Here is a 16,163-nt window from a genome sequence, read left to right on the forward strand (position 1 = left end):
GGATGTTGCACAGGGCTGAGGGAAGAGCTGCAATTGATATTAAAATGAGTCATGTTCAACATCTATTTCTTGGCCATGAAGAGAAACTTTCTGTGCCTCTTAGTCACACCAGTTCCTGACCCCAAAGGACACAAACCTGATCAATTGTGGTTCCCACTCCAGTGGTTGCACTTGCACCTCCCTCCATCCCCAGAGCAGAGCTCCCTTGTCCCACAAAGTCCCTGGCAATGGAGGGATGAAGCAAACAGGACAGGCTGTGGGGATCAGGGCCAGGGCACGGCCAGGGATTTGGTGTGGTTGTGACTCCAGGGCAGGACGCTGCCCTTGGCCTTGCTGAACCTCATCCAATTGTCCTGGGCCCATGGCTGCAGCCTGTCCAGAGCCCTCTGCAGAGCTTCCTGCCCTCCAGCACAGCCACACTCCCACCCAGCTTGGGGTCACCTGGCAACTGACTGAGGGTGCCCTCGGTGCCCTCATCCCGATCAGCAATAAAGAGATTTAACTGAAGTGGCCCCAGTCCTGAGCCCTGGGGACACCCCTGGATGTGACTCCATTGCCCAGCACTCCTTGGGCTGGCCATGCAGACAGATTTTGACCCAGGGAACAGATGCTGCAGAGGAGGTAGGATCAAGTTCCTGAGGCCCCAGAATATTGGGATTATTACTGCCACTTCAGTGCAGCTGTAGCTCTGCACAAGAGAGCTCTTCATCCACTTTCTCTCTTTTCCTCCCTCTGGCCATGCAGGGAGCTCATGACTTCAGTGTGTGAATTGTCTGTGCAAAGAGCAAATCTGGACAGAATGGGGGCAGGGAGGGTTTGGGGAATCTTGGGATCTGTGCTGGGCACAGAACAAGTTTTCCATTGGTCTGAGACTGTCTGCTGTGGAAAGTGCATTTAATATATAGCAGACTTCTTTTTTTTTTAATGGAGATGTGCCTTCTTTTGGTTCAGTTTGCTGACAATAAATGAACATCCCTCTGTGTCTCAGGCAGCTCCTTCTCCAAGGAAAGCAGCTGGGAGTTTGTGCCAAGGAGCTGAAAGCTGCAGGTGCAGCCTGGAGTGGAGGAAGCTGAGATTTGCACAATGCTGCTCTGAGTCCCAGGGCTTGGATGAGGGAAGTGGTGGGGTGGGGGTTAGGGACAGAATCTGATTGATTGTCAGGCATTAAGGGTCTTGATGTTCATATCTATTCAGATTGCATTAGGAGATGCTGGAGATCAATATCAATTGGAGATTACTGATATCAATCTATAAAAAGGAAAAGAAAACTGAACAGGACAAAATAATTCTCTGTGCATTGTTTTAAATACAGTGTACTCCCTGTCAATAGACTTCTGAAACCTGTATAATTAACCACAAAACAATCGAAGTCCTAAATGCTTCCAAGGGGCTTGTCTTGTTAGGGTGTTTTGAATGACGATGAGTCCTTTGGCACTGAATTCCTGAAGTGAAGAGCTGAAGGCTAAAAAAGCCTCTAGAGAAAGAAAATTCAGCAGCAACCTCCAAGTTGCTGAGGATGTCAGCAGCCCCCACTGAGCCCATCCCTGCCAAGAGACCATGGGGGCAATGAGCAGCCAAGGAGAGCATCCCTGGGGCTGGGGAAGCAGAACTCAGAGGCACCAGCGGCTCCAGGTGGGAAATGGACTCTGCAATGTGGCTGTGAAAGCCCTGCCTGGGCTTGGCCAAGCAGGACAGCCAAGGCCTGACCCCCATGCCCTGGCAATGGGGATCGGTGGCCTCACAGGATGCTCGTGGCTCTCCCGGAGCAGTGGGATGTGGGGTGTGGGATGGTGAGGGCAGGAGAGCAGCAGGAGCCCTGCAAAGCTCTGTGGGCTGGGGGAGGAGGCCACAAGCCCTGGGGCTGCAAGGAACTGGTGTCTTCTCATGGGCCTCAGTGGCAGGGACAGCAGCCACAGCCAGGGGACACAAATGTCATTGCTGCTGGCAGGGGGTGGTCCCAGCCCCCCCAAGGCCTTTGGTCACCCCAGTGCAGCTCTCCTCCCCTGGTCTAGGCCTGTGCTGCTTCCCTTGCAGACTTTACCCACTGCCCCATTTCCCACCTCCCTCTGACCCTGGGAGCTCCCAAAGCTTTCCTCATGTCCCTCTGTCCTCCCTTGTTGGTGCTTCAAACAAAAAGCTGTGTTTGGCTGAGGAATGGCCAATTCCTGTGGGATTCCCAACTCCTGCCTTCTTCCCACACCCTGCTAAAGCTCCTGTGGCACCCAAGCTGTCCCAGGCACAGCCTTGCTGGAATCTGCTCCTTCTCTCCATCTCCCAGCACTGAAATCCATGTCCCATCTGCAGCCCCACAGAGCAGCCCAGCCCTGTCTGGCCCTGCAGCAGGAACTGGAGGAACTGGAGGTCAGGGACAGCGACTCTGGCTCTGGAATGCTCAGGAGATGCTCAGCTCAGGCAGCTCCTGCAGCCCCAGGGCCAGCCCTGCTGCCCAGGACAGCAGCAGAGAGTTGCCCCAGGGCTCCTCAGGCAGCTCCTGGTGCCCCAGAGACACAATCACAGAATCACAGGATAAAACAGGTTGGAAAAGACCTTTGAGGCCATCAGGTCCAACCTGTGACCTTACACCAGCTTGTCACCCAGACCATGGCACCAAGTGCCACATCCAATCTTTCCTTAACCAGCTCCAGGTATCACTGAATCAGCGGGAAAAAAATACAAAAACCCTCCAACAACATTTTAATGTTAGAGAGTCAAGGCATTACTTTATTATCTGGCCAGGATGTTGTTCTGGCCAGGATGTACCACAGAAATCATCTCACCCACACATAGCCCGGGTGTGCAGAGAGAATCATTCCATGATACATAGTTTTTACTCGATTTTTCAGATATTTCATACAGTAAAAATACATAGGAAAGCATTGGGTCAGTGTTCATTGGTCTAAAGTTGAGCAAACTCCTGATATTCAGTTTCTCATTGGATCTGAATCTCCTCACCTCTGATGCTAATTAGATTCTTCATTCTTCAGTTTTTCTCATCAGTCCTTTTTCCAGGCCAGGATGTCTTCAGCCCTGCTGGAGGTGCTCTGGGGTAGCTGTTTGTGATATCCACCATGTCCTGTTGATAACCACAATGTCCCAGAGGATGTTCTGTTCATAGTCTTTATCTCTCTGGTTATCTCTGGGGTCACTCCCAATCTGTTGATATGCTGAGTCCACCAGACCTCATCTGGCAGAACAATGTCCTGAAAGAAACCTAAAATTCCTTTTCTCAGGGTAAAGACAAACAAAACCTTTGACTAAAGTTATACAAAATTTTTAACCTGATATGTATTCCAACAACACCAAAGAGCCCCTGGGCACACAGTGACATCAGCGACCAGCACAGGTGACAATTGCAGTGGAATGGATTGCTGTGCAGGTCACTGAGGGGACAGGGTGACGTCATCAGAGTAATGTCTTCAGAGTGACATCAGTGACGTCATCAGAGTGACATCATCAGCAATCAGCATGGGTGACAATTGAAGTGGAATGGATTGCTGCAGGTCACTGAGAGGGGACAGGGTGACATCAGGATGGCATCAGGGTAGCATCAGGTGGCATCAAAATGGCACCAAAGTGGGGGAAAATGGTGTTAAAGTGACAAAAAATTGCACTAAATGGAATCAAAATGGCATCAAATGGCATTGAAGTGACACCAAATGGCAGCAAATGGCACTAAATGGCAGTAAATGACACCAGAGTGACACTAAATGGCACCAAAGTGGCACTAAATGGCAACAACTGGCAAAAAATTACACTAAAGTGACATTAAATGGCACTAAATGGCATAAAGTGGCACAAAGTGACATTAAGTGGCACTAAATGGCACCAAATGGCTCTAAATGTCATTAAAGTGACACTAGATGGCACCAGATGGCGTCAAAGTGACACTAAATGGGACCAAAGTGACACTAAATGGCACCTGAGTGACACCAAATGGCACTAAATGACACCAAGCAGCCCCTGGGCTCACAGTGACATCACCGACCAGCACAGGTGACAATGACTGCAGAACGGATTGCTGCAGGTCAGTGAGGAGACAGCAGGTGACATCAAAATGGCACAAAAATGGGAAAAAATGGCATTGAAATGACAAAAAACTGCATGAAAGTGACAAAAAATGGCACCAAATGGGACTAAAGTGACACTAAATGGCACCAAAGTGGGACAAAGTGTCATTGAAGTGGCAAAAAACTGCACCAAAGTGGCAAGAAATGGCACTAAATGGCATCAAAATAGCATCAAATGGCATCAAAGTGGCACCAAATGACATTAAACTGATAAAAATGCATTGATTTTCTAAAAATGGCATCAAAGTGACAAAAAATGGAGCAAAAGTGGCAAAAAATGGCCCCAAGTGGGACCAAAGGGACATAAAATGGCCCCAAAATGACACTAAATTGCACTAAATGGGACCAAAGTGGCAACAATGGCACTGAAGTGGCACTAAAATGGCAAAAAGGGGAACCAAAGTGACATCAAATGACACCAAATTAGCACTAAATGGCACCAGAGTGACAATAAATGGCCTCAAATTGCACTAATTGGCATTAAAGTGGCACTAAATGGCACTGAAGTGACACTAAATGGCACTAAAGTGACACCAGGAGTTATTAAATGGCACCAAAGTGGCACAAAATGGCACTAAAATGACACCAAATGACATCAAAGTGACATCAAATGGGACCAAAGTGGCACTGAGTGGCACTAAAGTGACACTGAATGGCACCAGAGTGACACCAGGGGTCATCAAGTGACACCAAATGGCACTAAGTGGCATTAAAGTGGCACTAAATGGCACCAAAGTGGCACTAAATTGCACTAAAGGGCAGCAAAGTGGCAAAAATGGCACTAAATGGCACTAAGTGAGACCAAAGTGACACTGAATGGTACTGAAATGGCACTAAATGGCATTAAAGTGACACCAGATGGCGCCAAAGCGACATTAAATGGCACCAAAGTGACAAAAAAGGGCATTAAATGGCACCAGAGTGGCACTAAATGTCATTAAAAGCCACTAAAGTGACACTAGATGGCATCAAATGGCACCAAAGTGGCACTAAATGGCAACAAAAAGGTCAAAAATGGCACCAAAGTGGCACTAAAGGGACATCAAGTGGCACCAAAGTGGCAAAAAGTGGCACCAAGTGACATCAAATGGCACCGAAATGGCATCAAGTGGCACTAAAGGGACACTAAATGACACCAAATTGTCCCCAAATGCCACTAGAAGTCACCAAATGGGACCAAATTGTCATGAAATGGCACCAAAGAGACATCAAAGTGACACCAAAGTGTCCCCAACACCATCAATGTCCCCAAATGTCCCCTTTCCCCCAAAACTCCCCAATTTCCATCCAAAACTCCCCAATTTCCCCCAAATTTCCCCAATTTATCCCCATTTCCCCATTTTTCCTGATTTCCCCCAAATTTTCCCAATTTTTCCCTAATTTATTCTCATTTTACCCCCAATTTCCCCAAATTTTTCCCATTTTCCTCTATTTTCCCCAATTTTCCCCCAATTTAGTTTCCTTTTTCCCCAAAATTTCCCCGATTTTTCCCCATTTTCCCCATTTATTTCCCATTTTTCTCAATTTTCCCCAGTTTTCCCCCAAATTTTCCTTTTATTCCCAAATTTTCCCCAATTTTCCCCATTTTCGTCCATTTTCCTCCATTTTCCCACAATTTTCCCCATTTTCCCCCAAAAATTCCCCAAATTTTACTCCTTTTTCCCCATTCTATTTGCATTTTTCCCCATTTCCCCCAAATTTTCCCAAAAATTTCCCAAATGTCTCTCAAATTTTCTGCACTTCCCCCAAATTTTCCCCAAAAATTCCCCCAAATTTTCCCCAAAAATTCCCCCAAATTTTCCCCCAAATTTCCCCATTTTTTCTCAAAATTTTCCTTCAAAATTCCCCCAAACTTTCCCAATTTTTTCCAAAGTTTTCTCCCAAACTTCCCCAAAATTTCCCTCCAAATTCCCCAAAATTTCCCCAAACTTCCTTGAAATTTCCCAATTTTTCCCCAAATTTTCCCAAAATTTCCCAGAATTTTCTTTAAAAAAAACCCCAAACTTTCCCCAATTTCTCCCCAAATTTTCCCAGAAATTCTTTTAAAATTCCCCAAAATTTTCCCACAAACTTCCACAAAAATCCCCCCAATTTTGCCCAAGTTTTGTCCAAAATTTCCCCAAAAGTTCCCCAAAGTTTTCACAAAATTTCCCCAAATTCCCCCATTTCCCTCCCAATTTCCCCCAAGTTTCTCCCCAAACTTACCCAAAATTTCTCCCATTTTTCCCCAAATTTCTCCCCAAACTTCCCCAAATTTTCCCAATTTCCTTCAAAATTTTCACCTCAAACTTCCCCAAAATCTCCCCAAAATTTCTGCCACTTCTCCCAAATTTTTTCCAAAATTTCCCCCAAATTTTCCTATTTCACTCCCAAAATTTCCCCTATTTCAGTCTCTGACAGCAGGACACAGAGCTGTCAGCAAAGGAAGGGCCAGCGAGGTGGGGCAGCCGGGGGATGACGACAGCCTGCAGGGACAGAGGCGCAGGGCATGGACAGCATAGGACAGCCTGAGCTGGAGAGGGCAGAGGGATGTGCAGGAGCTGCAAGGCCCTGACAGAGCCAACTTGTGCAGCACTTTGGCCATGGCTGCTGTCCCTGGCCCTGAGGCCATGAGGAGGACACAAGTGACCCTTGCAGCCCTGGGGCCTCATGGCCTCCATGTCCCTGCCCAGCAGCCTGGCAGGGGCTGCCCCATGGTCCTGCCCTTGGCATTGCACATCCCCACATGCCAGTGCCCCGGGAAGAGCCCTGAGCACTGAGGGAGGGACAGGATCTGCCTTGCCAGGGGCTGGGGCTCAGGCCTTGGCCCTTTGCATTCCTGAAACACATCCAGCTTTGCTCAGCATCAGAGACACCTTTGCCTTGTTTGTCCCCAGCTGTCATCACTGCCTCCAGTGTTCTGCTCTACCTGGAACCTGGGGACACTTTCTCAGTTGTGTCCCTCAGTGAGATCCATTAAAACTTCAAGAAACGTTGGAGATTTATTGTGACTTTGAATTCTTTAGAGATTTCTTCAACTCCCTCTCAGGGACTGATGTTCAGGGACTCCACACCCAACCCACAGGAGAAGTCTTTGTGCTGTTGCTGTGCTGCTGAGCTGGGCTGGGCTCCCAGCAGCTCCTGTGCATAGCCCAGCACGGCCAGGGATTTGGTGTGGTTGTGACCCCAGGGCAGGACGCTGCCCTTGGCCTTGCTGAACCTCATCCAATTGTCCTGGGCCCATGGCTGCAGCCTGTCCAGATCCCTCTGCAGAGCTTCCTGCCCTCCAGCACAGCCACACTCCCACCCAGCTTGGGGTCACCTGGCAACTGACTGAGGGTGCCCTCGGTGCCCTCATCCAGATCAGCAATAAAGAGATTTAACTGAAGTGGCCCCAATCCTGAGCCCTGGGGACACCCCTGGATGTGACTCCATTGCCCAGCACTGCTTGGGCTGGACTTCTGTCTTTTATGGAGCTCTGCATTCCCTTGCTACTGTTTGCTGACAATAAATGAACATCCCTCTGTGTCTCAGGCAGCTCCTTGTCCAAGGAAAGCAGCTGGGAGTTTGTGCCAAGGAGCTGAAAGCTGCAGGTGCAGCCTGGAGTGGAGGAAGCTGAGATTTGCACAAGGCTGCTCTGAGTCCCAGGGGTTGGATGAGGGAAGTGGTGGGGAGGGGGTTAGGGACAAAATCTGATTGATTATCAGCCATAAAGTGTCTTGATTTTCATATGTATTCAAACTACATCAGGAGATGCTGGGGATCAATACCAATTGGAGATTGCTGATATCAGTCTATAAATAGGAAAAGAAAATGGAACAGATCCAAACAATTATCTCTGCATTGTTTTAAATACAGTATACTCACTGTCAATGGTCTTCTGAAACCTGTACAATTAACCACAAAACAATTGAAGACCTAAGTGATTCCCAGGGGCTTGTCTATTTAGGGTGTTTTGAATGATGATGAGCCCTTTGGCACTGAATTCCTGAAGTGAAGAGCTGAAGGCTGAAGAAGCCTCTAGAGAAAGAAAATTCAGCAGCAACCTCCAAGTTGCTGAGGATGTCAGCAGCCCCCACTGAGGCCATCCCTGCCAAGAGACCGTGGGGGCAATGAGCAGCCAAGGAGAGCATCCCTGGGGCTGGGGAAGCAGAACTCAGAGGCACCAGCGGCTCCAGGTGGGAAATGGACTCTGCAATGTGGCTGTGAAAGCCCTGCCTGGGCTTGGCCAAGCAGGACAGCCAAGGCCTGACCCCCATGCCCTGGCAATGGGGATCGGTGGCCTCACAGGATGCTCGTGGCTCTCCCGGAGCAGTGGGATGTGGGGTGTGGGATGGTGAGGGCAGGAGAGCAGCAGGAGCCCTGCAAAGCTCTGTGGGCTGGGGGAGGAGGCCACAAGCCCTGGGGCTGCAAGGAACTGGTGTCTTCTCATGGGCCTCAGTGGCAGGGACAGCAGCCACAGCCAGGGGACACAAATGTCATTGCTGCTGGCAGGGGGTGGTCCCAGCCCCCCCAAGGCCTTTGGTCACCCCACTGCAGCTCTCCTCCCCTGGCCTAGGCCTGTGCTGCTTCCCTTGCAGACTTTACCCACTGCCCCATTTCCCACCTCCCTCTGACCCTGGGAGCTCCCAAAGCTTTCCTCATGTCCCTCTGTCCTCCCTTGTAGATGCTTCAGACAAAAAGCTGTGTTTGGCTGAGGAATGGCCAATTCCTGTGGGATTCCCAATTCCTGCCTTCTTCCCACACCCTGCTAAAGCTCCTGTGGCACCCAACCTGTCCCAGGCACAGCCTTGCTGGAATCTGCTCCTTCTCTCCATCTCCCAGCACTGAAATCCATGTCCCATCTGCAGCCCAGCAGAGCAGCCCAGCCCTGCCTGGCCCTGCAGCAGGAACTGGAGGCACTGGAGGTCAGGGACAGCAACTGGCTCTGGAATGCTCAGGAGATGCTCAGCTCAGGCAGCTCCTGCAGCCCCAGGGACACAATCACAGAACCACAGGATTAACCAGGTTGGAAAAGACCTTTGAGACCATCAAGTCCAACCTGTGGCCTAACACCACCTTGTCACCAGATTGTGGCTGTAAGTGCGACATCCAGTCTTTTCTTAAACAGCTCCAGGGACAGTGACTCCACCACCTCCCTGGGCAGCCCCTTCCAATGCCCAATGACCCTTTCTGTGAAAAACTTCTTCCTAATGTCCAGCCTAAACTTCCTGTAGCACAGGTTGAGACATTTCCTTTCATCCAGTCCCTTGTTACCTGGGAACAGAGCCCAAAGCCCACCTGGCTGCAGCCTCCTGTCAGGGAGTTGTAGAGAGTGATGAGGTCTCCCCTGAGCCTCCTATTCTCCAGGATAAACAACCCCAGCTCCAAACTCAGCCACTCCTCACAGCACTTGTGTTCCAGACCCTTCCCCAGCCTTGTTGCCCTTCTCTGGACACACTCCAGCCCCTCAATGTCCTTCCTAAACTGGGCGCCCAGAACTGGACACAGCACTCGAGGTGAGGCCTCACCAGTGCCCAGTACAGGGGAAGAATCACTGCCCTGCTCCTGCTGGCCACACCATTCCTGATCCAGGCCAGCTGCCATTGGCCTCCTTGGCCACCTGGGCACACTGCTGGCTCATGTCCAGCCTGCTGTCCATCAGTTTCCCCAGGTCCCTTTCTGCCTGGCCACTGTCCAGCCACTCTGTCCCCAGCCTGTAGCACTGCAGGGGTTGTTGTGGCCAAAGTGCAGGACCTGGCCCTTGGTCTTGTTAAACCTGACATTGTTGGATTTGGCCCCTGGATCCAGCCTGTCCAGGTCCCTCTGCAGAGCCCTCCTACCCTCCAGAAAGTTTTGCACCCACCCAGATGGGGATCAGTGTCTTCTCCTGGGCAAACAGTGAGAGGACAAGAGGGGACAGCCTTAAACTGTGCCAGGGGAGATTTAGGCTGGACATTAGGAAGAGGTTCTACACAGAAAGAGTGATTGGGCACTGGAATGGTCTGGCCAGGAAGGTAGTGGAGTCACCATCCCTGGAGGTGTTTAAGACTGGATGTAGCACTCAGTGCCATGGTCTGGGTGACAAGGCGGTGTTGGTTCAAATGTTGAACTTGATGATCTCAAAGGTCTTTTCCAACCTGGATGATTCTGTGGTATTTGTGACATTGCAGGGCCCCAGGGAAGCAAGAGGCCGTTGTGACACTGTGGGGTCTCGTGGAACTAAGAGGACCAAAGTGACACTGTGTAATGCATGGCATCATAGAGCCAAGGGGCCATTGTGCCATTTTGGGTCCTCGTGGAACCACGAAGGCAACTGTGACACTGTGGGGCCTTGCTGAACCAAAGGGCCATTGTGACACTGCAGGATCCAGTGTAACCAGGGGTCCCAGAAGCCATTGTGGCACTCTGGGGACTCATGGAAGCAAGAAGCCACTGTGACACTGTGGGCTAAAAGTAATAAGGAAGACCATTGTGACACTGTGTGGCCTTGTTCAATGATGGGGCCATTGTGAGACTGCAGGGCCCCGTGGAACCAAGGGCCAAGTGTCACTAAGTGGAGCCATGTGGAGGCACAGAGAGCACTGTGACACTGCAGCACCTCATAACACAGGGGTGGTTGTTACATTGTATGGACTCGTGGAATGAAGAATACAATTTTGACACCATGGTGCCCCGCGAAACCAAGAGGCCATTTTGGTACTGTGGAACCAAGGAGATCATTGCTGCACTGTGAGACCTCATGGAACCAAGGGGGCATTGTGACACTGCAGGGCCTTGGGGAACCAAGGAGCCATCGGAATGCTATGGAGACTCATGGAATCATGGAAACCATTGTGAAACACTAGCGCATCATGGAATTGTGGTGAAACCAACTCAGCTGGGTGTGAGTGTGGATCTGCTGGAGGGAAGGAGGACTCTGCAGAGGGACCTGGACAGGCTGGATCCAGGGGCCAAATCCAGCAATGTGAGCTTTAACAAGACCAAGTGCCAGGTCCTGCACTTTGGCCACAACAACCCCTGCAGTGCTACAGGCTGGGGACAGAGTGGCTGGACAGTGGCCAGGCAGAAAGGGACCTGGGGGCACTGATGGACAGCAGGCTGGACATGAGCCAGCAGTGTGCCCAGGTGGCCAAGGAGGCCAATGGCAGCTGGCCTGGATCAGGAATGGTGTGGCCAGCAGGAGCAGGGCAGTGATTCTTCCCCTGTACTCGGCACTGGTGAGGCCTCACCTCGAGTGCTGTGTCCAGTTCTGGGCCCCCAGTTTAGGAAGGACATTGAGGGGCTGGAGTGTGTCCAGAGAAGGGCAACAAGGCTGGGGAAGGGTCTGGACCACAAGTGCTGTGAGGAGTGGCTGAGTTTGCAGCTGGGGTTGTTTATCCTGGAGAAGAGGAGGCTCAGGGCAGACAAGATGGTGTTAGGTCACAGGTTGGACTTGATGATCATAAAGGTCTTTTCCAGCCTGGTTGATTCTATGATTCTCTCAAAGCACCCTTGAAGCAGTTGCAGGATGAGCCCTGGGCCTCCTCTTCAGAAGGTCCAGCAGCCCATGGCCCTCAGCTTCTCCCCACAGGCCCCAAAGCCCATCCTGTCAGTCCTGCAGAGCCTCTCCAGCTCCTCCTCACTGCCCCACAACAGGGAGCCTCACAGCCACACACAGCAGTCCAGATGTGCCCCCCTGGCCTGTGCTGCCTCTGGCAAGGGAACAGCACGAGGCACTGCAGGACCCTGCAGACAATTCATGAAGCACTTGTAGGATGATCCTGCTCACCAAGGGATGTTCCCATGGTGCCAAGTCAGGAACTGAAATGGGGAGTGGGGCCAGAGAGGAAAGGGCAAACAGGGATGGGCTGTTTGCAGGGGAGGGGACAGGGATAGGCAAGGGGAAGAAATGTGGATGAGGAAAGAGGAAAGAAAGCAAAGGTGAAGCAAAGGAAATGCTCAGGGCTGTTTGGGGGTGGCTGCCAGGCAGCCCTGGCTCTGAGCAACAACATCTGCAGTGGGACAGGAAACTCACAGCTCATGGGAACAAACTTTCTGGCTGACTTCAGAGGTCACAACAAAGCTGAGTGGTTTCCCTCCCATCCCCAGCCCTTGCTGGCCCCCAGGGCTGATGGTGTTTGTGCTCACTCAGGTTCATCTCCCCACACCAACAGCATGGGGTGCTCACGCCTGCTGTGTGCAATGCAAACAGGGCTCCTGAGCCAGTGCTGCCGTGTCTCTGCCTGGAAGGATCAAGCAGCTCTGGGAGCTGGGGGAGAGGCCAGGGCTGCCAAGGGGGGATGTTGTTGGCAGCTCCATGAGGACGCTCTGGGACGCTGCCCTGGGCTGTCCAGCGCAGTGGGGATGGATCAGCCCCTGCTCTGCTGCTCCTTCCCGGCTCCCCCAGGGACCTTGCAGAGCCCCAGCCATGCTGTTTGCCCCCAGCCTGCCCACGGCCACCCTGCAGCTGCTCACGGGGGGTTTCTCTGCTCAGCATTGGCCTGGGCGTGTTCTGGAGAGACCCTGGGCAAGGAGCCTCGAGCCCCCAGGCCCTGCCCTGAGGCGTCAGCTGTGCCCCAGCAGTGCCCATGGCCTGTCCCTGCTGCAGCCCCGGCACTGCCACCCCCAGCACTGGCAGCGACCCCGAGAGCACTCAGGCCCTACAGCAACACGAGGGGCAGCAGGGCAGCGGGGCAGTGGCACGGGAGCAGCACTGGCAACACCAAATGCTGCTGCTCCTTGGCACAGCTGCTGTGCCACCCTTGATCTGCCCCAGCTCTGCACACAGACATTGCTGCTGCAGCTCCACAGACGGGAACAAAGGGGGATCTCTGGTGAAAACTTGGCTGGGAGATCATTTAGTTTGTTTAAAGCCACTGAGAGCACAGCCCCTTATTGACACAGACTGTGGGTCACAGCAAAGAGGGAGAGAACCAAAATGAGAAATGGCACAATGACATTTTTTTGGGGATGTTGAAAAAATGAACAAAGGAAAAAAACCCACAACCAAACTAAAAAGAACAATCAAAGATGACTCATATAACAAGTGTCTTCCATAAATGGGTAACCAGTTTAATGTTTCTGAAATCGTCCACTCATCAGTCTCCACACTGCGGCCTTGAGCTCCTGGTTCCTCAGGCTGTAGATGAGAGGGTTCAGTACTGGAGGCACCACTGAGTACAGAATTGACAGTGCCAGATCCAGGGATGAGGAGGAGATGGAGGGAGGCTTCAGGTAGGCAAACATGACAGTGCTGATAAACAGGGAGACCACGGCCACGTGAGGGAGGCACGTGGAAAAGGCTTTGTGCCGTCCCTGCTGAGAGGGGATCCTCAGCACAGCCCAGAAAATCTGCACATAGGAGAAAACAATGAACACAAAACAACCAAATGATAAGGAGATCGTAAAAACAGAAAGTCCAAGTTCCTTGAGGTAGGATTTGGAGCAGGAGAGCTTGAGGATCTGTGGGATTTCACAGAAGAACTGGCCCAGGGCATTGCCATGGCACAGGGGCAGGGAAAATGTATTGGCTGTGTGCAGCAGAGCAGTGAGAAAGCCACTGGCCCAGGCAGCTGCTGCCATGTGGGCACAAGCTCTGCTGCCCAGGAGAGTCCCAGTGCAGGGGTTTGCAGATGGACACATAGCGGTCATAGCTCATGATGGTGAGGAGGGAATATTCTGTTGAAATGAAAAAGACATACAGAAATAGCTGTGCAGCACAACCTGAGTAGGAGATGTCCCTGGTGTCCCAGAGGGAATTGTGCATGGCTTTGGGGACAGTGGTGCAGATGGAGCCCAGGTCAGTGAGGGCCAGGTTGAGCAGGAAGAAGAACATGGGGGTGTGCAGGCGGTGGTTCCAGGCTACGGCGCTGATGATGAGGCTGTTGGCCAGGAGGGCAGCCAGGGAGATGCCCAGGAAGAGGCAGAAGTGCAGGAGCTGCAGCTGCCGTGTGTCGGCGAATGGCAGGAGGAGGAAGTGGCTGATGGAGCTGCTGTTGGACATTTTCTGTCTCTGGCCATGGGGACCTGGTCATGGAGGAGAAAATGACAAGTCAAGAGAGACTTTCCTGGGCAATGTCCACGCCCTTTCTCCCAGCCCAGCCCCTGCCACTCTGTGTCACCCAATTTCCCTTTTCTCAGAGCTCTTCCTCCAGCCCCATGCCTGGAGCTCTGCTGGGATCTGGCCCTGTTGCTGTGACAAGCAGTGGCTCTGCCCATGGACACCGAGGAGTCAGCTCTGCTCTGCAGCAGTGGGTCATGGGAATGGGGGACAGGGACCAGTCCTGGGTTGGACTTTGTCAGACCAAACTGCCCCTAAGGCAGAGGAGCTTGGCAGCATCTCCTGTCCCAGGGCTAAGGAACAGTGACAGCCAAAGGCAGTTTGAGAGGATTTCCTGCTGTGCTCAGGGAGAATAGAGAGAACTGTGCAAGGCAAGAGGATTGGCTGTAACTCAGTGAAGGGTGAGGGGAGCTGCTCTGTTGCTCCATCTGCTCCCAGCTGCCGTTTCTGAAATCAAGGGCACTCACTGTGTTCCCCTGAAAATCACCCTGACACAGCTGAGAGCAGAGGGACTCACAGCAGAGCCAAATGGCTCAGCCTTTCTCAGAGTCTCAGCCCCACTGCTGGCCAAGGACACTCCTGTCCCCCAGTGTCCCCTGGAAGGCAGCTCACAGCTTGGATGGACACCCCGAGGACACACCAAGGGTCCTGGCCATGGAACTGCTTGAGGAGAGTCATTTCATTGCCAGCCTGCCAGCCTGCCCTGCCCAGAGCTGCCCAGGGCAGAGGGAGCTGGGACACCTCATTGCTGTGCTCACCCTGCACAGGAGGAGCCCCAAGGGCTGCGCCTGACCCTGCAGCTGTAACTGCCATTGCCAGAGAGCCTGTCAGCAATGCCAGGAGCAGCTGAGCAAGGCAAGGAGAGAGACAGCCAAGCCCTGAGGAAAAGCCTTTCCCTGCCCAGCCCTGCACAGCCCCTCGCAGGCAGCAGCAGTGCAGGACAGTCGCCCTCAGGCCCTGGTCAGCAGGGAATGGGCAATGGCAGGAGAGATGCCCTTCATCTCTGGTGCTGCTCTGCCGGCCCAGGAGGGGACTGAGGGCCCCGAGCCCCCGGGCTGAGGGCTGTGCTGGCTGCCAGGGGACACAAGAGCTCTGCTGCTGAGGGCAGCTGGCAGATCCCCTGCCCTGGCAAAGAGCCCTCAGGGCTGCAGGAGCTGCTCTGCAGGACAGCCCTGGGCACCCCTGGCTGCACCCCCACCTGCACAGCCTGCAGCCATCCCTGGCAGCAGGAGCTGTCCTGCCCTGTCCCTCTGACGGTGCCCAGGGCAGCCCCGCTCTGCAGCACATCCTCCCCCAAACCAGAAACAGCAGCAGAGCCATCCTTACAGTCATATCAGTGCTGTCACATTTCAGCTTTAGGAGATCCCTGCAGCCAGAGACTTACTGTGTCAGAAGCTGTGACGATTTCTCCATGAATAAGCTCAGAATTGTCCTTCCAGTTGCTTTAAGCCTCTGTCTGCTTCCCTCCTCTCAGGTACCTGCAGGCAGCACCCTCAGCCCTGCTGGGCTGGGAGAGAAACTGCTCCTCAGCAGAGCTGCTTCTTTGAAGCTCTTCTTGGTTGCCAGGAGATCCTCTGTGCCAGGAGCCCAGCCCAGCTCAGCAGCACAGCAACAGCACAAGGACTTTAATGAGACTCTTGGGGATTTGGTGTTTTTTATAGTTGAATCAGTCCCTGAGAGTTTTCAAAAAACTTCTCAAGAACTCAGATTCAAACTCAAAGGTTTCTTTTACTTTTAATGGTTCCCTCTGAGGGACACAAGTGAGAAAGTATCCCCAGTTTCCAGGTAGAGCAGAACACTGGAGGCAGTGATGACAGCTGGGGACAAAGAAGGCAAAGGTGTCTCTGATGCTGAGCAAAGCTGGATGTGTTTCAGGAATGCAAAGGGCCAAGGCCTGAGCCCCAGCCCCTGGCAAGGCAGATCCTGTCCCTCCCTCAGTGCTCAGGGCTCTTCCCGGGGCACTGGCATGTGGGGATGTGCAATGCCAAGGGCAGGACCATGGGGCAGCCCCTGCCAGGCTGCTGGGCAGGGACAAGGAGGCAATGAGGCCCCAGGACTGCAAGGGTCACTTGTGTCCTCCTCATGGCCTCAGGGCC

At 52.5% G+C, this 16,163-nt stretch overlaps 1 pseudogene; it reads right to left on the minus strand.

The window, feature by feature from the left end:
* Positions 1-13,079: 13,079 nt before the first annotated feature.
* Positions 13,080-14,010, minus strand: LOC146422015 (olfactory receptor 14J1-like; annotated as a pseudogene).
* Between the last annotated feature and the right edge of the window lie 2,153 nt (positions 14,011-16,163).

This window comes from Lichenostomus cassidix, unplaced genomic scaffold (genome assembly GCF_008360975.1).
Source record: "Lichenostomus cassidix isolate B80296 unplaced genomic scaffold, HeHo_3.0 HiC_scaffold_46, whole genome shotgun sequence".
In the NCBI taxonomy this organism is placed as follows: Eukaryota; Metazoa; Chordata; class Aves; order Passeriformes; family Meliphagidae; genus Lichenostomus; species Lichenostomus cassidix.